The following is a 17,837-nucleotide window of genomic DNA, read 5'->3' as shown; positions in this document are numbered from 1 at the left end:
GGAACAAAATAAAAAAAGAAACAAGCATTAATCAAGTGGGAAAAGATTTGTCATCCAAAAAATCAAGGGGAATTGGGTATTAAGAACTTTAGCTAGCAAAACGAGGCATTGGGGACAATACTAGTATGGAGAATGCATTAAGAAAGGGAAAACAAATGAGAAATTTTTTTGTATAATAAATATTTAAATCCAAATGATCCAAAATCTTTATCTAGAGTTAGGAATCCTCTAGTAGGTTCAAAAATATGGATTTTCATGGTAAGATATCTGTCAATGATCAATAAGTATGTAACCTAAGATCTAGGTAGAGGAGATGAGGCTTTCTTTTGGGAAGATTTCTAGGATGGAAAACCTCCACTCATCAATTCAAACATCCTTGGAAGTGTAAAAAATGAGCTTATCAATTTATGGGGTTCAAAGGTTTTAGACTATATAACCCTTAAAAAGATAGATGGGGAAGATATATGGGTATGGAAAACATTGGGGAATGTAGATATATGTCCTACAGAAAAGATAAACTTCAAAAACATCCTCAAAGATTGACAAAGGAATCATAAAAATAGGGAAGACAAACTCAAATGGGGATCATCCAAAGATGGATCATACAAAGTCAAGCTAGGATACAATCTTATTATCAATTCACATATATGGGAAAAATTCAACCTGTTGGCATTAAGATATGTTTTTCATTAGTGAAAACACTTATTCATAATTATGTATGGTTATCGAGTTCATCATTCAATCTCCAATTTTTTTCAAGAAAATCGGTGGTTACCAGGTTTTATAGTTCACACCAAGCATTCTAGAGGTTATTGAGTGAAAACAAGCAATGTGAAGTCCAGCAGTTATCATTGAGCAGTTCAGTTGTTACCGAGCTTCACAATGTCTACCAAGTCATCAATTCTTGTGATGTGAAGCGAGTGTCATTTGAGTAATGGATGAGCAATGTTTACCGAGTGAAAGAAAGGTAAACATGGTATTCAATTTCTATTGAGTTACACTATGTCTACTGAGTCTCCAATTTTCACCAAGTTTGAAGCTACGTTGAGTGATTAGTATGGACCGAGCCTCTACTTCTATCGAATGCATGATGATGCTGAGTAATGTAGTGGACATCGAGTATTAGAAGGTGACCAAGTCAACTTTTAGATGTCAAGTTTCTACATTTGGGCTGACTCAGTAATATTGGTGTTAACTTATGTTTTGGCCGACCTTGTAATTATGAGAATTAGAATGATATATATGTAATGTATTGTATCATGCCCAAGTATGATGATGAAGTAATATTTTGAGAAGAGTGGAAGCGAATGTGATGATCATCATGTGAATGTGAATCAATAGTAGAGCAAAGTATTTAGCAAGGTCAAATCAAGAGTAGTCAAGTTTTATCTATCACAAAGAGGTGATCACCATTTCAAGGATCTAATCAGCAATTCAATTGTAAGTCAGATCTACTATTTCATCCTAACAATAAAACCTAGTAACCACTAAATTTCTTAGTAAACACTAGAGACTGAATGATAAACTCAGTAACCAAACAAAATTATGAAAAAGTTTTGTCACTAATGACAAACATAACTTAATGCAAACAATCTCCCCCATTGGCATTAGTGACAAAAACACTTATTAGCCAAAACTTATGTATAGTGTCAAGCTGATTTTGATTTTTGACTTTTCAAAAAAACTCTTTGTAATTCTACTATATATACATTTGCACATATCTCCCCCATATAGTGTACATATCATAACATAATATCATGCAGAGTGTACATACAAATATTTCTTCTTCTTAATTTCTTCCCCTTTATTCTGTACACATGTCTCTCCAAAAATAGCTCTTTCTCCCCTTTTTTGACAATAATTCCAAACATTTATACACAACATACTTATACAAAGACACTAAAATGTAAGAGAAACTCAAAATCAATCCCTTTAGCAAGAAAGTCTTATCAATCAGCTCTCCAATGCAAATGAGGAAATCATGAGTCTAAGATTTAAAAATGAAAGGTTAAGGAATGATTTAAGCACTGAAAGACAAATCAATGAAAGATTGAAAGTTTATCTAAATTCTAAGAAGCAACTCAATGAAAGAATAATGAAATCCAAAGCACACATGGATCAATTGAATCAGTAAAGTGAGTAGAATCTTTATAGGCAAAAGGGTAAAGCAGGACTTCGATACGAAGAAGAAGGTGAATCCTCCAAACAAGGTGCTCAAAGGAATCAAAGACCTACTTGCAATCACTATGGTGAGATAGGTCATACATCAAAAAAATGTTGGAGCAATGGAAAGGTAAAATTCAATGAAAAATGCTACAATTGCAGTCAACATGGTCATAAAGCTAATGAATGCAAAGAGAAATCAAAGTTTGAAGGTAATATGTAAGCTATTTTGGCAAGTATATATAGAGTATTTAGGCTTATAGTTAGGCAAGTTTTGGGGGAGTAGATTGGAGAGCAGAACTAAAAGTGCAAATTTGTAGTTGGATATTTGAATGTGAATGTATTTGTAATTGGTTGTAACCCAAAAGGCCTTACAGCTAGGCATGTATGAAGATATTTTGATAAATCAATAAAAGTATTTGTCTTCTTCCTCCTTTGGTTGTTGTTCCTTGTGTTTTCTTTCATTGTGTTAACTCTTGCAAGGTGGTTTGGATACCTAGGTGAGCATTTGGCCATAGTTATTCACCCCTTTACCTATGTCAGTTTAAAAGTTTTGAGGTTACTAATTCACCCTTCCCCTCTCAGTAACCTAGCTAGTCATGATTGTTTCCAACACAACCTTCCTTTGGAATTATGTTGGGATATAACATACCTGCCTAAGGTAGGTATTTTCCTATGGGTTGCAATTCAATAGTGGATAGATTCACAAAAATTGGTTTTGAAGACCCATGAAGATGTTTCCTCTATAAAGAAAACTCTGAGACATAAAAACACCTCCTCTATAATTGCCCATTTTCTCAAGAATGTTGAAATTGGCTTAGAAATAAACTCAATTGGACCTCTCCCCTTCCTATGGATTTATCTTGTCACCTAATTGGATGGCCTACTAAGAATAAGAATAGTATATTTGATAAACTTTGGAATATAACTCTAGCCATCCTAATGTTGGAAATTTGCAAAGAGAAACAAATGAATCTTTAATAACACAAAACTTAGCATGAAATCTCTTCTAAATAAGATAGATGCCAATATAGCTGAAGTCATAAATAGCCACCTAAGAAAAATAGTAAAAATTGAAGGGACATTTTCTCAATAGGACAAGAGTATGAAAAAGAACTAGACATGCCTAATCAACCCCCCACTATTATATGAGAAAAAGAACCTAAAAGATAGGAAATAATGTCAATGGGAAGCACCCCTAAAAGGATGGATGAAATTAAACATCAATGGAGCATTGAGAGGTAATCTAGGAAAAGTAGGAATAAGATGTATAATTAAGTTAAAAACTAGAGAATGGATCATCAAAAAAAGAGCTAAACCCTTGGGTATTACTTCAAACAACATAGCAAAATTAGAAGTGTAAGAATTTAGTATGGCTCTAATACCATGTAAAAAATTTCCTTAGGGAAATATTCACCCAAGATCAAAGAACTCAAACACATGCACAACCATAGAGCAAAAAGAGTATGACCAATATATTAGAGTATGTCCTCATACATTGCTTTGTATTGTATATGATGAATGTACACACTAGGAGTGCCTCTATATAAAGGCCTCTTAGGAAGCACCTAGAATATCCCTAGAAAGAACTAGGAGATAAGATAAGGATGACAACTAAGCACACATCTTATCCATCATTCTAGATGATAGGATAAGGATGATGAGGTGTATCTCAAGTGGAGATGTTGTAGATACCATGTGCATAAAGGAGGTGTGAACTCCTATGTTGTCAACATGACAAGTCATAAGAGTATGCATGCTCCTAGGTGGCTAATAAATAAATATTAAAAAATGCATTAACCTAAGTAAACTTAAGTAAGTGTAAATAGTAAATACTTATTTACACCAACACCCCCTTAAGTGAAACTTAGGGGAATGCACTTAAGTTCAAAAGAAATAAGTTGAAATGCATAATGGGTCCTAGCTACTAGGCCATGTTAGGTACCCATGTACATAATGAAATGTAATCTCTCATGAAGTGGAGAAAGAGGAAAAACCTCATGGGAAAAACCCTCCCCCAAAAAGAGAGATGAATAGAGACGTATGGATGGATGGAGTAATCAAGACCCCCCCATTATGACATACATCCATTATATACAATAGTAAAGAAGGAGAAAGACAAAACCTTATAAGAGGAAAAAGTTCCCCCCATTAAGAAAGAAGAGGAAGAGAGAAATGGGAGAAGGATAAAACCCCCTAAGAGGAAAAAGTCCCCCCCAGAAAGGAGAAGAAGGAGATGAAGTAGTCCCCTGCCCCCCCTAAAGGTAGTGCGATGATCATTGAGAAATATTCCAATATAGAAGTTGATCCAATACTATTGTATAATGTTCCCCCCTTTGGAAGAAACAATGGCAAGGGTACTTGTAAGATGCTTCCCCTATATGTAGAAAGAATCTCTATGATGAATAGTGCCTTTGAAACCTGCTCAAGTGCCCTTGTGTCGATACTGATGATGGCTCCTTCAAAAACTATTGAGAAGAAGTGTAGATCAAGCAAGGAGTGATGTAGAACCTATTTCAAGAAACCAACAATCTTCTCAAATGACAAAGAGACCTCCTACAGATGTTGTACATTAGTATCCACAATCACATCAGCCTATAATAATTGATCATGTAGAGAATGGACATGAGGGTCAGAGTGGACCCTCATAACAACTATAGAAGGATCATCCTTAGCAAAGAGAAGTTGAATATCATCAAAGAAGTCTCCCAAATTTTTTGTGTGTGACTCTACGAACAAACCTAAAATGTCATTCAAGAAATCATCACTTGAGGCTGGAACTAGAAGACAAAGTGTACCCCACTATGCTAAAGTACATGAACCTATCATTGTGGCAAAGGATGAAGAATTCATTTCAAAGAGATAATGAATATCATCAAGAATTTCTCCCACATCTTCAATGTGAGACTCTATGAATAGGCTTGCAAGGGTGGGAAGGAAGTCATTGCATGAAGGTAAAGTAGGAAGACATAAAGGGTCCTACTACACTAAATCTAAAGCATTTGTTGCTGAAACAGGATCAATAGGAGCAACATGAGCATCAGAAGGAGTGATCTCATCTAGAGAGGATGCAACTACAATTGGAGGTAAAAGATCTTTTGGGAAAGGAGGAATTTGTGGATCTCCATACATCTCCTAAAGATGAATCCAGTAATCATAATGATCAGTTACCTTAAGGTCAATAAGTGAATCCAAAACCTCTATATCCATATGTAGAAAGAGAATAGTACCAATGAGGGAAGAGTGTCAACATCATATGTAAGTCCTCTTGCATGTGGTAGTGCATTGTGCTAACTGAGATATTTGATAGCAATTTGAATCCATTTTTTTATAGTTGTCTAGTGTGAAGATAATCAAATCTTCCTCTTCTATGATGGAATAAGCAATGTAACCCCCAAAGATGCAAAACAAATCAATGAACCTCCCCTAATGTATGATTTAGGCACTTGGTAGCCACTTGCCAATTTAGGGCCAATTTCTAAAAGCAATTTTTTTGTCCATAGAACCTATAATCTGATTGTAGATCTAGAAAGTAGACAAAGAAATATGCACTTTCAAAAAAGAAGAAGCCTGATTTGGAGTCTAGATGAGCCCGTACTAAGCATTTCAAGTGGCAAAAATTGGGATTTGCGAGTTGCAGAAAAATTCAAGAATAGAGATCTCAAACCACCTACACCAATGTGTAGATCACAAAATTCTACCTCAAAAAAAAAAATTCTTACAAAAAGGATTCCATATGAGGGAGATATAGTTGTTTGAAAATTGTTGCTGTTGTTATTTTTCCTGAATCGTCATTGTCATGCCTCCAAAAATCAAATGGCTCTAGATTTTTCCTTAGATGTCCAATTTGGATGAAACAAAATCCGATTTGGGGGATTTTTGACCTTCTAAAAGTGATGCAAATATCTGATTTGCATCAACAAGCTTTAATCTTCACTTGCAAAAATCTCTCCAACTGGCATGATGGCTAAAAATTTTCCTAGAAAATAATACAAATCCAAAAAAAATAGTAGAGATGCAAATGAAAAAAAATGCAAATCTTAAAAGTAAATTTAGAGATCTGAAATGATCATACCAAATTTGCAAATCAGGCCTTCAGGTTGCCAGTTTGCAAAAAAAAATTGCCTCACAATCGACTTTGGCCTAGGGTAGGCAACTTTATAGCCGATTTTCATCAAATTGACATTCCAAACACAATGGTGAGGTCAGATCTAGTTCTAGACACTCCCAATGACTACGATACTCTAGATTCAGGCTAAGGTGCTAAAGCATGAAGATGGTCTTGAACATCTATGTGAAGATAAAATCACCAAGATCTTTGATACCATGTAAGAATTTTCCTTGGGGCAATATTCACTCAAGATCGAAGAACTCAAACACAAACACAACTATAGATCAAAAAGAGTACGATCAATATATCAGAGTGTGTCCTCATACATTGCTCTATATTTTATATGATGAATGTACACACTAGAAGTTTCGGTTTATAAAGGCCTCTCAAGAAGCACCTAGAATGTCTCTAGAAAGAACTAGGAGATAAGATAAGCATGACAACTAAGCACATGTCTTATCCATCATTCTAGATGATAGGATAAGGATAATGAGGTGTATCTCAAGTGGAGATGTTGTAGACACCATGTGCATAAAAGAGGTGTGAACTCCTATGTTGTCAACATGACAACTCATAAGAGTATGCATACTCCTAGGTGGCTAATAAATAAATATTAAAAAGATGCATTAACCTAAGTAAACTTAAGTAAGTGTAAATAGTAAATACTTATTTACACCAACAAGAAGCCCTTTGGGAAGGATTACAATTAAGTTTAGAAAACAAGATAACAAGATAAATTATCAAAGGAGATTATCAAATTATTATCAATGCCATTAGAAAGTGCCAAACATTGAACTGGTGATGAATGCCAAACTTGAAAGTGTGCTAAGTTTAATTGATCATTATGAAGATACTAGATTTCAACATATTTACTATGAAGGTAATATAAAGGCAAATAAGCTAGAAAATAAGGGAGCCAAAGGAGAAGACTTTATTCATCAATCATCATCATAAAATCCTAGATTTTAATTAGATTTCCTAAGTCTTTATTAGTAATCCCTCTATAAATTGACGTTTGTTCTTTCTTCTTATTTACTTTAATGAACCATCATTTTTAGGTGCTCCCAATCTGTGAAGTACTAATATTTAATTAGCTAGAGATATGGTAATCATGAGTTGTTAAAACCTCCCAGCACTTCGGCTCATGATTATTTATTGGGTGGCATGTTTATCCCTTCCCCATAATTTGTTTCTAGAGCCTTTCACTTTTCTATAGGTTCCTTATTTAGGCCTCTTTGGTTCTATAGTGGTGGTGTTTTTGTATTTTCCTTAGTTTTTTTCAAGCCTACATGGAGTTTTCCATTTCCCTATTTCATTTGTTAGAAGTTAGGACTATGGATTTTAGAGGGTCTTTTAAACCTAAAAGATGGAACAAGATCCTCAATCCTATTGACAATTTGTCTAGTTTGTGATTTCTTGGGCCATTAGGGATAAGGCATTTAACTACAATTTTACTTGGTGCACCAATAGTTTTGTAATCAGATCCTTTATAGGTTGTCTAGCTAGGGAAAATATAAACATTGGGGAGATCATTCGGCTCTTCTATAATGTTTGCGACCCAACTTGGTTAGAAGGTTTGGATAATGCAGTTCTTAACATAGACCAAAAGCTGAAATTCCCACTTCCAAAAGTGTATATGGAACACCTACCAAATACTCTCAAGCATGTCATTGTGGCTAGAAGGTGATCTCTTTACATTAGGGACAACATCCAATTATTTTCAACTTGGCCAAAGATGAAGGAAAGCATTAATTTTTTACTTCATTGGAGAGGTATTAGAGAGTATCAGAGAAAGGAGTTGTTTGTCAATTTTCTACAAATGTTTGAAGCTTACATCAAACTAGAAGTATCCGTTGAGGATCTTGATAGGCTAGAATTCATTCTACCCAATATGCTTAAAACCAACAAAGGAAAATTGGCTTATGTTTTCCCTCCAGGCTCAAAGGCACATGATGTGGACAAAGTGATAGATATAATTATTGTATGCTAGAGGAAAGCAAAGGAAGCTCAACCCTAAATTTATGATGGTGGTTTTTGGTTAGGCACCTATTTTGGTTTATTTAGAATATTTACAATATGTAGTTCATGGTGTCTTGGAACATGGAAGGGATATCTAAGTAAAGTATACTACCGATATAGGCTTAGCAATCTTACCCTATTTTTAGGTTCTGTTGCAATGTTTATTTCATAGCATTTGCCCTATTTTTGTTAGATGGGCTCTGCTTTCTTTTTACCCTTCATTATAGTTTCCTTTTGGTTAGATTACATGGCTCCTAGATAGGGTTGAGCCAGCTTTTTGTAATGTAAATATTATGAAGTATATTATGAGACCTCTTAATACTATCTGGGCTCTAAAATGCTCTTATTGTTTATCTTTTCTGGCTAGCTTTTGTTTAGTATTTTGTATTCATTCTTTAACTTAGGAAGTTAGATGAATTACATGTTCATTTCATGAAACATTTAATTAATAGGTCAGAGGTAGTAATTAATCTTTATATTCATGATGGCATCTTAATTCACTTACACTAGTTTTAATCTAATCAATAATACCTTTAGTTTTTCTTATTCATCATGTTTGACTGGTAGCCTTGTTTTAGTGTTGCATTATGGTAGTTCTTTTGTTTCCCTCCCTCTAGAAACAAGGTGTTGGTGATGGTTTCCCTTTTATCTTCTCATTGATATGTTTTTCTATTCATTGCTGTGATGTTGGGTATATGTTATGTTTATCTAGCTTGTTCGTTGTTTTTGTTCTTTTCTTTATTCATATGAATTATTCATATACATTGATTCTGACAACTAATACCCAATTGGAAGCTAGCTATGTTTTATCATGCAAATGTTATTTAGATCACTATCCTAAGGGAAGATGTATAATGCAAGGAGTTTGGAACCTAAGCTTCTCCTTGAATTCTCAATTTACAAAAATCCAAGTATAAGATTTATCGTAGCAAAGAATTCAACAATTAATGTAGAAACCTAGAAGAAAATGTTTATAAACACCTATACTGGGGTATGCCCCTTTTACATTTTGTAAATTACATAGGACGTTGGTCCAAGGTAAGACTAGAGGTTTTCTTACTCCATTCTTTCCTACCAATGCCTATTTGAATGGAGAACTCTATAATTTATCATTTATTCTTACTAATATAATATACATGGCTTTGGCCATTTACCGACAAAACAAAAAAAAAAACAAAAGAAAATTAAAAATCCTTACAAAATCTCCAATATGATCGAACTCAAACTCCTTACAATATGAGAAAGCCTCCAATATAAGATCTTATTAAACAAAATGGTCCTTTTCTCTTTTTTTCCCTTCCATTTTTCATCACTTTCTCTACATCATATTGTTACTTGGCCTCTCTATGCCTCTCCTACTTAGGTTTACAATGACTAAACATAACTAATTTAGAAACAAAACATATTTTTTCTAGATACTAAAATCTCTCTAGTTAATCCTATTTAAATCTTATTGTGATTTAGTCCTACAACCTCACAAGTGTATAACAAGATAAATTCACTACAACCAACTCTATCCATCTAGACCTATGACTCATCCTCTCTATAAATTATCCATCAACATAGAGTACACAATTATTTACATCAAGAAATTATAATTCCTCATAAATTCTGAGACTACATTTTTAGAGCTTTTCCCTCCAAAATATTGATGACTTTGAAGCTGGGATGCTCCTAAATTACATAGACAATCATCCTACTATTTTTTTTCTCAAGTTTTTGAAGGCCATTTTTTTATAATGTGGAATGGTAGTTTAACATATTCAAACATGAATTAGGGCATTCTCAAGAATGTTGTGATTGCCCTTCTTTCTACTTAAGTTGTGGAGAAAATGGAATGGATAAGCTTATGTAAAATGAAGTTGGATTGATTTTTTTACAAATACATACAAAGATTGGATTTTACAAGGAAAGTAGAATATCAGTTTTCTTTTATATTTTTAATTAACGTTACAAGATTTAAGAAATATGATTTAAAACATTTAATTAAATTTAATATAAATATATACATACATACATATACATACACACATGTATACTGTGTGTATGTATGTATGTATATATATGTATGTATCTATGTATATATGTATGTGTATATGTATGTATCTATGTATATATGTATGTATGCATGTATGTATGTATGTATGCATGCATGTACAAATGCATGCCAAGGTCCCTTAGCTACTAAGAATTTGTAGCAGTTATTCTCATTGTTGGAACAATAACTTTAGTGAAGCATTGAGTGTAAGCAATTGAAGAAGGAAGTTTTGCTTCTATGTAGATTCCATAAACATAAGGTTAATTCCCCAGTGATGGCAATGCCTATTGGGAAGTAGATTCCTCTTTTTATCTTTCATTTTTCATGGGTTTATTTCACTTGAACTATTATTTCTCAAGGGGCATTTTGTAATATTGGATGCATTTTATATAGGAGGCAATGAGGACATTCCTAGATGTACCCATGTTAAATGTACGAGAACACTATTGAATTCTGATCAATTTCTCATGAGAAATGAAGATAGACTTCCCCTAAGAGTATCCCAACTTCATGACACTTTAAAGATTAATCCTTTCTTAAAGATTTTAGATGTTAACGAGGAATTTAAATGTTGGGGGGGGAGGAAATGAGCTTCCACCTTCATGCGGTTGGCCCTGATTAGTAGAGAATACTAAACTATTCTTGAAACCAAGTGAAGCTCAACATTAACCTATGATTTGGTGACAACTAATTGTGTGAATCTCTTGGTTTTGGACAATGCAAAAGGAGGCCATAGTTCAATATACAATCTCAATTCATATGCAAACGACATTAGGTGGAGTTGAAAAACACAATAGGTTTTCATTTTTGTTAGAGGTCTTTAGTTAGGTATTTTAATTTATAGACTATCATGAAAATTGTAACTTTGATTCTTATAGGCAAGTGTAATGTCCTCAACATGCAAGAAAACCAAGACCTTCTATGTGTTGGCTTGTTGAGGATATTCTCTTGGCCATAGCAGCTAGAGTTCTAATATTCATGATGGTCTATAATTTTAAAATCTTAATAGACCTATTAAATAAATGTAAATGTGGCACATTTTTTCAGCTCCACCTATTGTCCATGCATATAGAATGCAGTTGCATGTTCATTCTTGATTCATAGTGACATAATCTTATTTTGGATGTGGCAAAAAACTAACATGTACCAGAAGATGGGAAAATGATGTCACTTTTGCAAGTCTAGAACCTTTTTTTGTTATATTTTGTAACACGTATCCACATGAATATGAATATTTTGTCACACATATCATTTAAGAACATTGTTTTCTTCATATTTCAAGTTGAAATAGGTGTATTTTTTCTATTGATAATCTTATAGTCCCTAGATACCTAAGATAGCCCACTTCAAAAAAGAATGTGTGTTACAAGGTACATGTTCTAGAGTATTTTTTTTCATGGATGATGTAGGAATTTTTAGAGATATATGCTATTGAAGAACCAACTTATCAATGTTGTATTATTTGGAGTCTTTTTTCATGCATAATTTCATCATTTGATGTGATATGGAAAAGACAAACAATTTCTAGATACACATCATTTATTTTTATAATTTTAAAATTATTGTAGGTGTAAAAAAGTAAATGGGTTCTATTAGGCATATAGCTTTTCCATAACTTGGTCATGGGTATTACCACATGAGCCAATTTTTAATACTTAAACAAAGGTGACTAGCAATCAACAGTGCCTTTCTTTAAAAAGTTTCTTGTTTTTTGTGAGAACAGATGACACAATAAAAGGTGGAATTAACAAATTTGGAGTGGCCTACTACAACAACTTTATCAATGAACTCTTAAAACATGGTAAAAATTAATCATATGTTCTATTATGGACATAAAAATCTCTATAATTTTATGCAAGCCATAACCAAATCATGTTTGACAATTTCTAACTTAAATTTTATCCTTGCGAAGTTTTTCTCATCAATTAGATTATTTATTTTTAATTTTGAAGTAATTAAATTTTATGATATTGAGCACCAGGCACACTTACAAAATTTTTGTTTCAATAACAAACAATGTTACTTACATTTTTGTTGTAAACATCTACAATCAATCAATTTTTTGGGTCTAGGAATAACACTCCTTGGTCTAAATGTTGCTCAAAACCCAACTATTGCAACAACATGGCTAATGGTGGCACTTAGTTTGAGTTCATTTAGCCAAGTTGGTTTTCTTCTAAATATGCATGTAGGTCTCTTGTCTTGATTGATATACTAGTGTCTTCATTTTCAAACATATTATAGTTGCTCTTTGTAGCTTATTGAAGTATATCATTCAACCATTGATTCATAACTCCATTTGAATTTAGTGTGTGTGTTAATAACTTTAAGAAAATCGAATAATGATATCATGATTTTCTCTACTTAGAAAAATCACTTTCTAAATATTTGGATTCTTTTTTTTTGTTGTAGAATAAGGATATAGCACCACAATATGTAGGAGTTCTTCATGGTATGATGGTTGATCCCTTTTTTATCCTCAAGTTTCAAGGCAATGGATTGATTTCTTATTAATTGGAATCACTCATGAAAATAATCCTATTGTTCGTATCTATACTGGGTAGGTATCACAAATTCAATTGGGACATTTGCGACCATTGTGAGCACAATTGGAACAAGATAGTTTGTTCAGTGGTTGGGTTCATTCAAATGTTTCTTGGCACTTACTACCATTTTGTATTTTATTTAAACCATCTTCTAGAATATGTATGCCACTAACAAAAATTTATTTGACTTATTTGAGAATAATATAGATTTTCATTGATAAATAGATTTTTTTAGTCTGCTTCCATCGACACAGAATACTAATATAGCAATAGGCTAGCAAGAAGAAAGGTCCACATCCATCCAAATGATCTTCTTTTTGGGTATCCTAAAATAATGGGTTGACATCAAAAGGCCCAAGCTTCATCATATGATTTTACTCAGAAGCATTCTAATAAGTGTGCATTCACATGTTTGTAGGCTCTAAGAGTAGTTATATATTTGATCTCAGGAATCCTATAAAGTATGGCTTGAAATTTTTGTCCCTGTCCTTCTCAACTTTAAATCAAGGTCATACTTGCCACAAGAGACATATTCTTGTTCACCCCATTTAACCCATTTTCTATCTTCTGTAATACCCTGGTCATTAGATCATTGTGAATGTGAAAATATGATCTTCTTTGTAAGATTGTGTTTTCCTTTGAACATTTGTAACAAGTGAGAAATCAATCTTGGCATATTTATTATATCTTTCCACTAATGGAAGATGATTAAACTTTTTTATTTCAAGAACAATTTGTATCCAACAATGAGAAACAATTTTTAGTCCTCTAAATGCAGATGTAATACATGACAAATTGCACAACTTGTAGTCCTCCTGATATTTGGAATGTAAATTCTCAAAGACACTTGCAAGTGATTCTAATGTCATAGTACCTACAACAACATTTTCCTAGATTCTATCCAATAATCCCATAAATATCCTCTATGTTGTCTAGTTGTTTCTGTCATGTAGTCTCTTTCTAAAGTCGCTCCTCCTTTTGCTATATTCCCACAGACTCTCTCTCATGCCTAAAATTTTGATTAAACTTCTGAATATCTACCTCTACCATATCTAAAATCAACTTTGCATTTTTTTGTAACTCTGGCATTGGTGTTTAATCCTTGATAGCTTTCATTTCACACTACTACATTTGGATCCAAATTGCGATGGTAGGTCATCACAATTGCGATGAGAAACCATCGCCTAAGCAACATGACCAAGAATTGGCTCCTGTCGGATGGGTGTCAAAATTTTGGTGTCACACATTATGATGGCAAGATCTTCCATTGCAAATGCAATGCAAAAACTGTCACAATTTGGCAGACGATAATGCCACTAGGTCATCATCACATTGTTGTAATTACGAAAACTAGGTGTTTCAATTATGACTCTTGCTAGTAATTATGCTATCACCATAACGATGCCCATGATGTATGACCGACATTCATCCATTGGCTTGTCCATCACAAGTGTGATAGTGTGTGACAACAGTGTCATGGATGTGATGGAAATCCATCAAATTTATCTATCACTAGTGAGATGGACATGTGACGACATTGTTTTTGGTTTAATGTTGGTCCATTGGGTTGGGTCATAGCAATTGTGATGACCTGCTGAAATAATTTTAAAAATAATATTTTGTTCACACTATAAATACATTCATACAACAAGGTACATTATTTTAAATTACACAAGTATTTCCTACTTATTTTGGTTTTTTTTGTCTACCCATTAGAAAATTAATGGCCAATCTTGATAAGTTCAAAAGATTCTATGAAAATTTATAGATGAGAATAATGATGGGGTTGCAACAGTTGGTGAAATCAGTGGATTCTTATCCAAACTTGAACAATTTGAACAATTTGTGCAATTATATCGAAGGATATGAGGGAATCATTCAGAGTTTTTGATAGGAATGAAGATGGATACATATCTTTCACTAAGTTGCAACAAGTGTTGTCTTTGCTTGGTTTGATCGCACAGGGTCAATAGTGTGAGAGTATAATTTGTAGATCTAATTTAGATTCCAAATGGTCCAATAGGTGTGTGTGCTTGATACTCAATCATATGTAAACTTTTCTTCTTTTAGTGAATTTACACCATGTGATATCATGAATGGTTTTCCATTGTAAGAATACATGCTAGTGAAAAATATCCAAAGATGTCATAGACAAATGATTAAAGTGGAATTTTGGGTCAGAGTGATGATTTTAACTTAGAATGTTGGATTTGAAGCTTGAAATACCTTTACATTATTAATAAAGAAGATGTGGCTTGTAATTCAAATGAATTTTATAGATATAGCAAAAAAGAGCACATATTTAAGTTAATTCTAATAAAAAAATTTAAAAACCTCATTAATCAAAATAGTAATAATGAATGACTATTATGTACAAACCAATTTTAGAACAATTTTTCACAATAATGAAAACACATATTCAAGAAATATCAAATAAAATTATTTGAAAATCTCATTAATCAGAATAGAAATAATGAAGGACCAGTTTTAGAACAATATTCACAATATATATCATGCCCCATTTATGACAAAGCCAATGAGTAACCTTTTCAAGAATCATCCCATGAATTTGAAAATGACTACAATTCTCTATGAGAATATCTTTGAGAATGTTGTGCCTTTACAAGAATGTGATGAACAATTCAGACCAAAACAATGGTTAGTATCTAAAACTTGTAGAACATTTCTTGGTCATGTAAAGAAACATTTTCTAGAATTGAGGAATTAAGAAGGAATCCCAATTCGATGATAAAGAATATCAATTTGGCGATAAAGAATCATGAGAAACTTCTATTTTCTGGCATGTGGAGCCTCAATGAGTTGATCAATGTAAAAAGCCTAAGCAGAGAGATGCTCGTCCCACAAGGATTATTTGGGGTATGGACAAGGAATATACACCCTCAAGAAACACACATCCTCTGGAATGCCATCATAGTGTACCACATCACCAAGAAGGGATCCTATGAAGGGAATCACATATTGGATGAAGGTTTGTGTAAGATAAAGATGCAATTTTATTTTACAATGGAAATGACAAAAAGGAGTTATTTCTTGTTCTTGTAAACATATTACTCCACAAAATACAAATCCTTTGTCTAACAAATAATTTCACCCTATGCCAAAAGGATGCATTTGAGATTAGAACAAATAGAAAATTGGGTAGAAACAAAGAAAGAATGATGTGAAAACACTGGAAGCAAATTGGAAAATATAATAGTGAACAATCAATAGAAAACTAAAAATAAGTCCTAGTGAGAATGTAAATACAAGATGAAGAATCCAATGATCTATTTATATTAGAAATTAATGGAAGTTGGACTAGATTATAAGTATATCAGTAACACTTCCCCTTATGTCATACAACATAATATAAAGGTTTTGACCAAAAATGAAAAAATATAAAAATCATACCATCAAGTGTATAGGATTTTCTCCTTAGTAACAGAGATGTCTAGTGAATATTTTCAATAATAACTTACAAAGTGAGTTGGTCCTAAAGCTACAAATCAAGCCTAATCTTGCTCAATCTAGGTGAAAGGAGTTAGGAGAAACAAGCAAAATTTCCATTCTTTGATACTATTTCATAGCTTGAAAAGAGTTTCTAAATATGCAATTTAATTTGGGGGTCATTTAGGATTCGTAGGAGAAAAAACTCAAATACCTCATTAGGAGGGCTAATTTTATCATGTCTCTTTTAGCCCTTACTGCAGAAAGTTAATTAGATCACGGGTTTTTTCGTAGACAAGAACCAAAATATCTATGGTTACATGTTGGGCCTAAGTAAAATATAAACACATTCATTCTCTATAAGAAATTCTAATTTGATTATATCCTAGTTAGTAAAATGCTTGTGTAAAGGTAGTCATTGGGAAGGAATAGGATTCAAGGTTTGTTTGGTTGGAGAGTTTGTAACTCTACCAAGAATTAGTGGATTGTCTTATTAGATACCTTAGGAAGGCCACTCATGAGTAGATTATTGGATGGTCATTAAGACCTTGTAAACCAAAAATGTGTTTGGTTAGTGTTGTGGTGTCCACAACACACGCCCCATTCCTATGGAGGAATGGGGACCCCCTACCTTTTTTTGACTCTCGGACTCATAGTTCGGGAGTCGGGGGAAGAAAATTTAGCTAGGAACCTTAGAATCAAAACATTTAGAAAAAAAAAAATCAAAAATAAATAAATAAATTTTTTGCGCCTCACATGGAGGCGCGTTGCGCACACGTCCCCCATGGAGGCACTGCACATTGTGTGCACCCCTCGTGGAGGCACGCCACATGTGCCACCAATGGAAGTGCACCACACGCTGCACGCACCACCAATGGAAGCACATTGCGCGCACACCCTCCATGGAGGTGCCACACGCTGCGTGCGCCCCTCATGGAGGTGCACCGCGCATGCACCCTCCATGGAGTGCATGCCACACCATGCCCCCTCATGAAAGGTGTTTTGCATGCTCCCTTAGTGCGTGCACCCAAATAAATAAAATAAAAGGTCCAAAATCTATCTTTCAAAGGTGTTTGTCTTAATTGTGCATTTTCATCTCTTTGGACTAATGTTTGATTCTTTTTGTAGGTAAAAAAGTATCATTAACTTGTCGAGGTCATAACTTTTGACTTGAAGCTTGAAATTTAGAATCATTTACACCATTGGAAAGAAGAATTGAAGATCTAATTTCAGTCCCTAAAACAGTGAGCCTTTAGTTACCCTATTTTAGGGACCGATGAAAGTTTCAACTTAAAATTTTGAGCAGAAGACCTCTAAAAAAGCCATTTAAAAATGCCTAGAAAATTTGCGAAAAAATATGAAAAAAGTTTCAAACATTTGATCATCTAGATCACCTGGTTTCTCGCCAAGAAGGATAGGGTATTTTTAAAGAAGATAGAGGTCGAAGACATATAAGTTGGACACATGAAGCAGAATAGGTTCCTCGTCTTATGTAGCTATTAATGATAAGATT

Source organism: Cupressus sempervirens, chromosome 4 (assembly GCF_028749045.1).
Source record: "Cupressus sempervirens isolate cs-2001-9-10 chromosome 4, ASM2874904v1, whole genome shotgun sequence".
Classification (NCBI taxonomy): domain Eukaryota; kingdom Viridiplantae; phylum Streptophyta; class Pinopsida; order Cupressales; family Cupressaceae; genus Cupressus; species Cupressus sempervirens.
The sequence above is the reverse complement of the archived record's forward strand: the minus strand, read 5'-3'. Positions refer to the sequence as shown.